The following is a 7,624-nucleotide window of genomic DNA, read 5'->3' as shown; positions in this document are numbered from 1 at the left end:
TTATTCATTTTGTATAAATATAAAAAATTATATATATTTGAATAAAATTATAAATTATTAATGAATAATTTTATAAACTTCATATATAAATAAGTTATAACAGAAAACAAAGTATGCGCTTAGTTACTTGTTTATTTATGTATACACAATTTAGTAAAAATAGATAAATTGTTAGAACTTTAAAATATCATAGAATATTAATTTAAAATAAGCTCCATGTAAAATTTACAAAGCTGGATTAGAACCTTTTATAACAGTTTAAATCAATATAGAACGGATGAATTAATTTGTGCAAAATTAGATCTTCGTTATAAAATAATAAAAAAAATAAATATAAAAAAGTACATAAGAAAAGACGTTAAATTAATTTAATTGTGACCTAGAGCTGTTTACTTAAATCAAAATAAAATAGATAATATCTAAAAGAAGCTAACTAAATTTCCGGGAAGATCAGTAAAACCTTATAAAGATTCATAATTATACGTAATACAAATAAATTGTATACATACAAAACATTTTACAACTTTTGTTTGACTTTAAAGACCATATTGAATTACTATGCCAACTATGTATGCTTTATCATAAAAATGCTACTTTATCATAAAATGAAATAACATTGTAAGAAATTGAAATAAAATTTTCATATCAACATGTCGTTGGATTATACTCTAATATGGTTATTTTATAAAGTTCAAAACATTGGATCATGGAAATTGAAAACATATAAATAAAAACTTCGATTCACTTTCAAAATATGTAGCCACCAACGTAAATATCATATATTACCACGGTACAAAAGAATAGCATTGCATATAATAGAATGTTAGAACACATCAATTGTATAAAATCTCGCAAACATCTTTTTCGGAGCTTTCTCTTGAAATTGTAGTAGGTCATCGAAGTTAGCAGAGAGAGAGAGAGAGAGAGAGAGAGAGAAATAGAGAGAAAGAGAGAGAGACAACGAGAGAGAGAGAAATAGAGAGAAAGAGATAGAGACAGAGAGAGAGAGAGAGAGAGAAAGAGCTTGCGGCCATGGCCTAGGCCCGTTACATCATTACGCAATTGCTGCCATCTTTTTTGCCCGGGAATACAGACGTGAAAGGTGAGGAACACCACTTGTGACTTGAGCTAACAATAGAAACACAATGCGTCATTGCTGTTGATATACACTGATGTCCGCATACGCACACAGTTGCAGCAGTTGCACAAGATTTATTACCCTTGGAAGCACTGTTACTTCGTGAAATGATCGCCAGAAATTTTCATATTAAACCAGTACAATCGACACTCTCGTTTGTAAATTTGCTCGAACAAATAATTCTGTCTCCACAAGCGCAAGGTGACTTCTCTGAAATACCTTGAAAATTGTTGGACTTTAGTAATTTCATATTAGCAATAAAACATTATTTTCTGCATGTAAATACTAATAATGTATAATTGTTAACAAATTATACTTATATAATTTTTAATAGGAAGGTCTTATTTTTGCACCAATTATTTTTATTCTTCGACTTGAGAATGTAATTAAACATGAATAAATTACTCATCTAATGAAGAAAGGTTACAATTTTTTATTTCGCTTACGGCACAATTTATATATTTTTTTTTAAAGAAAAATGTCTTTTAGATTTATAATCTAAATTAGATTTTAATAGATCAGAATTTATAATTTAGATAAGAATAAGAATTTAAGAAAATTATTATTTAAAATAATAATAGTATTGATATTTAGGAAAAATGCATTCATTTATTTAAATTTATTAATAAATATGTGTTAATAAAATTAAATATAAAAATATTCACGTAAAAATCTAATTTAAAGTTTGTAGAAATATATTTGTATTAACTTCTAAATAACGGAAATATTCAACGTTTACTTTATCTTATAGTTTTTATATTGCTTTATATGAAAATAACGAAACGTAATGGTAAATAATTGGTTATTATAAATTAATTCCCAAATTTATAAATTTTTAAATTGTAAAGTATTGTGTTCATTGCATGCACCGCACAAAATATTAATACTCACACGCTTTGCTTATATTGATATAATAGATTAATATAATATATATTGTATTAATGTCTACATTTTTTATTTTTATAGATACGAAAAATTATATTATAAATATATAATATAAAGACAAATATCTGCATTATTGTAGAACATGTATTAAGAATTATAGATATTTAGTAAACAAAAAGTATGGTTATAAAACTATCAGATTTAATTGTAAACAAAATATTTTTTAGACAGTTATTTAGCCTACCGATAAAATACTAATAGTCAAACTATCCTATGTAGGTTTAAACTATTTTTATATCAATATCAAGAAAATTTTAATGTAATTAAAAAACTAAAGATAACATTGTAAGTAAAATAACCAGCTCAAAAAACTTAATTAATGCCATTGAAAGTATGGAAAACTAATATAAATAATTGGAAAAGCAATGGTTTCTGCTCGTCACAAGAAATTCTAGAACATCCATATCTTAAAATTACTACATTATTCATTTTAAAAACTTAATAACTATTTATGCATCATAATAATAATACTTATTATATGTGCATGCTTAAATAACATATTCTATATATATAAACACAGAGAAGAGAGAGATAGATAGATAGATAGATAGATAGATAGATCGAGATAGATAGATAGATAGATAGATAGATAGATAGATAGATAGATAGATAGATAGATAGATAGATAGATAGATAGATAGAGATAGATAGATAGATAGAGAGAGAGAGAGTCCATTTACAAAGTGTAAAAGTACTAGATCGTTTCCTCTTTCTGCCTTTTTTCAACCTTTTCATCTGCATAAGTTAATTAATGTCAATTTATGAACTTTTATAAATTTCAATATATGTCAATTCTTCTTTTTATAAAAAATATAAACCGTAAACAATTGAAAAATTCTGTATATTCTTTAAACCTACATTTTTAAGTTACTATTGTGAATGATGAATAAAAAATACTATATTCGAATTTTTAGTTAATCCATCTGATCTTCGAATGAAGTTATTCGTTTCGAATTTAGAAAAGCAATAATTACTGTTTCACGCTTAAACTTGTCCTTATTCAATTCAATATTAGAAACGCAATAGGTTTCAGTTACAGAATATTATTCAAGAATATAAATCTTCTACAAATAATTGCTTTGTATTAATTAAAATTAGCTCGAATTAATATACATTTATTAATGCATTCTTTCTAATTATTTTTCCTTTCTTATTATTATAAATATCTTATACCCCTTATCCCTATTCATCTTTTCAATACTCAAGGAGTAACTTTTTAAATATTGAATTAAACTAATCTAATATTAAATGGTAAATAATTATATTTCAACTAATTATTGGTTACTAAATAATTGATTATTACTACATAATATATATTTTTTATTATATAATATATTACTAAAAAATTAGTTATATTTAAACTAATTTTTACACGTATATATATATATATATATATATATATTTAAATAAATAATTTTCTTAGTTGTTAAAATATATTATTTAAAATTGTTCTAACGAGATACTAGTATTTATAGATTAAAACTAAGAAAATCTTTTCACGATATTTCAAATCAATTTTATAAGATTCATTATTTGAATTTTAGGAAACGTGTATACTGTCGTCTAAAACATTGTACAGTTTCAAACGGAAACTCATTACAATAATTACATATGAATTGAATTTAATTTGTGTATTAAATTTAATTTTATACATATTTAAATACAAAATTACAGAAATAAATAAGCAATAATTGCCTAAGCATATTTATAAAATTTATAAATAATATATTGTTCGATGAAACATATATTATTTCAAATACAAAAATGAATAAAGTAAAAATTAGTGATGTTTACTTTGAATTTCATACATTTTCAAATTCGAATGTATCATTACAAATACTATTAAAAAGTAACATATATTTTTTAATTTTAAAGGAAAAACGGCATAGTTTTCTGATAATAACCTTGACTTAAAACTACTTCTTCAACATAAAAATATATTTTAAATATAGCTTATTAAACGCAAGATCTTAAAGACTTGAAGTCGATCATTTAAACTTTAAAATTTCTCGAAAATTAACTAGAAATCCTTAAAAATAGACATTTCCACGACATTCTTAAGGCCATACACTATTTTGAATACATGAAATTTCTCGAAGTTGACAACTTATGTTGTCCATCGAGTAACCCTCTTCTCTCTTCCCTTTACTATCGTGATATACAAAACTTCTCTCGCACTTCCTTCGCAAAAAATGACAATTCGCCGCTATTACAGTAATCGGTGTCACGGGCAATTCGTACTCTGGCAGCCGCTCAACGTTCCGTTCTGAGCACCACATTAAATTTCATCGGACTCGTCCAAGGGCCCACGAGAAATTACTATCCAGCAATATCTTAATCACTTTGTGTCTGTTAAATGAGTGCACCTTCCGAGTCGATGAACTGTTTAAGCTAAACGTCCCTTTTTTATTAAGTATTTGCGCATATTAATTGCTATTATTTGGCTTTAAATATTTTGATAATCGGGCATCGAATCAATAATTTTCTGAAGTTCAAATACTTGTCGTTACTACGAACTTTAAGTCATAAATAATCGTCAGTTGGTATAATAACAAATTGTGATGTATTATATTGCATGGGCTTCAAACTATTTTCTTTTCAGATGAAATTACCTGAACCAATTACAACCGTTATAAATATAGAAAGATATAATTCATTTTTCTGATGACAATTTTATATGAACAACATTTATGTTATTTATAATTTATATGAACGAAATTGAGTAATTTCCATTAACTAATTTGATTAAAAAATAAAAATAAAATAAAATTATTTATTCGAACACATTTAACTTGCATCAATGCAAAAGTATTAAGAGTATTAATATTAAGAGTATAAGTTATTTATAACAATATAAATTTAAAAATTAATAAATTAATTCTAAGAACTTAAATAATAAACTATCTTCTAAGTTCTTGTGAACTTAGAAATTTACATTTTAAGAATTAGAGATTTTAATTAATTAGCATCAACAATTAACAGTTTCAAATATTATTATACGAATAATAAATAAAACTATAATCATTGTTAATGTAATAATACTTCACAGATAGTTCATTCTTTATCATTTTAAAATAAATCTTTTAATTAATAATACCAATTATTCAAATTATTTAAAATTTAGCGTCATATTTACATTGTCATCATTTCCAAAATCGATAACATAAATTTGTTATTCCTATTTGTTTTTCCTACGATATAAGGTTTTTGCATATATTTTAATATTTATTTTTCAATGAAAAGTTTCATCTACTTTTCTGTCCTTAATACAATTGAAAAATAATTAAAGTTTTCATTATAAACAATATAAAATTCAAATACGCTATCCCATCTTGTATAATTATATTTAGAACATATATTAAGCAATGTGTATAAATATATTGCTTTTTATGAAACATACACATGCTTGTCTATCAAATATATTTTAAGTTTTAATTTCAATTTTCATAATAAGATCGCATAGTTATTTCAAATTTTCACTTATTACGGATTTTATTTTAAGCTTCGTACTCACCGATGAAATTATCTGCCGTTCCGAAATTCGTCTTTCTCACCTTTTTCTTTCTTCTTTAGTTTCTCTCTGTTATTAACTCACATATATAACAAAGTCACAAATTAGATTCGAACAAATAATTATAAAACATGATCAATTAAAGTACTATATATGCGTAGGATGGAAATGTAAGCACAAATTGTCCATAATACACCATATTTACGACATCTAAAGAATGAGTAAAATACTGAGCAATGAAAAGACTAAAAGGAATTGGAAATGTTCCTATAACGAATGTAAAATTATTCATTAAAAATCATTGTAGAAAATTTTCATTGTATACAAACTTAACAGTTATTAAAAATCTATTTATATATTTATAAAATAATAAACAGTATTTAATACAAATGAATCAACTGGATTTACAAAAGTGCTCACTTAAAAAATAAATTTACTACACATATATAAATAGACTTTCCTTGAAAGTAAATTTCAATCAGCTTTAGAAATAGTTTTTATAGTTTAATAATAATATAAGTCAAATCTACTGCGCTAGAAATCGATTTTACATGTTTCAAAAAGAAATTTTTATAAATTTTGAATGCTATAAAACAACAATTTATTCATATAAAGTGTACTACATATTTTATCTTTAAATAAAATTTTAAACTATCTATTTAATTATTGAAAATTTCTATTTAATTATTAATAATTTATTTTTATTTACATAATCATTTATTTTCATAGATTTGATCTAAGTAAAATGAATTTTTACTTTTCTTCGCTATTCTTTTAAAAATTCAATAAGATTTCAGTTCGGTAAATAATTTAATCTTCACATTCGTTTTATTGGATACTAAAAAAATGTTACCCCTTAAGGGAACGTATACACTCTTTAACTATATTACTCGACAATATTATTGACAATACTAAAGTCGTTATAAAAAAATTTAAAATAAATATTAATTAAAATTTTTTTAAATAACGATTAAAAGCGCGACACCTAAGAATAATAAAGAAATATATTCAAACAAATGTTTGAATCTCAAATAAAGGTAATCCATTTTTCAATCAAATTGATAAACTAAAAAGCGTGAGCATCAACTAGAAACATTTTAAAAATGTAAAGGAAAGTATAAATGATGATTAAAGAAATTGTTATAAAATACTTAATAAAAAATATATTGAACAGCTATATTTTTCCTTACAACGTTTGGAACAAAATGTTCATACTCTTTTAAATCAAAAGTTTCTTAAATTTTTTTTACAATTCATAGTTAAGAGAGTATAGAGATTTAAGCGAGTAAATGTCGAAATGAACATTGGAACGGTAGTGAATTATAATGAACATTTATTCGGATTAAATGAATGTATACATCGGATGCGACGGACGCTGGATTTAGTCACTTATTTCTCTCATGTTGAGTGGATATCTTTCTTTATGCCCGATAAAATCCCAGTTTACGCTATATCCTACAAATAGGCAAAAGAATTGTACGGGCAACGCGGAACAACTGCACTTCGGAAAATCCAACAGAATATGAATAGGTCAATCGCGCCTAAGAGTGCACAAAGCCCAATAGCATCGAACCGCACGTAGCTTTTGGTGCAAGCCGCAACTTCGATAGGAGCGGAGGCCTCGCGCGACCCTCGCTCTCTCGCCACCCCCCGCCCGCCGACCGAGTCACCTCGACCCCCATCCCCCCGTCCCGCAGGACGACGAACGAGGGGCACGGATGGCGCGTCGCCGATCGGAAGGTCGAGAACAAAAATGGTTTGGGCGTTAATCGGCCAGTCGTCGGGAGGGGCGGTGTCGAGAAGCCGAGGTGCACCCGCCAGCGGTGCAAGAGGATACACGGCAAGTCGAGCACTGAGGGTTGACCGCCTCCAAGTGAGTCGCGAACCTCTGTCGCGCCATCCCTCGTCGGGCATACCGACTAGCCAAAACGGTGCGCGTGCCAACAGCTGTGTGAAGCCTCCCCCGCCTCCGCCTTACCTCCCCCCCCCCCCCCCCCCCCCCCCCCCCCCGCCCACACATTTTCTAGAAA

Source organism: Ceratosolen solmsi, unplaced genomic scaffold, assembly GCF_000503995.2.
Source record: "Ceratosolen solmsi marchali unplaced genomic scaffold, CerSol_1.0 scaffold10, whole genome shotgun sequence".
Lineage (NCBI taxonomy): Eukaryota > Metazoa > Arthropoda > Insecta > Hymenoptera > Agaonidae > Ceratosolen > Ceratosolen solmsi.
The sequence above is the reverse complement of the archived record's forward strand: the minus strand, read 5'-3'. Positions refer to the sequence as shown.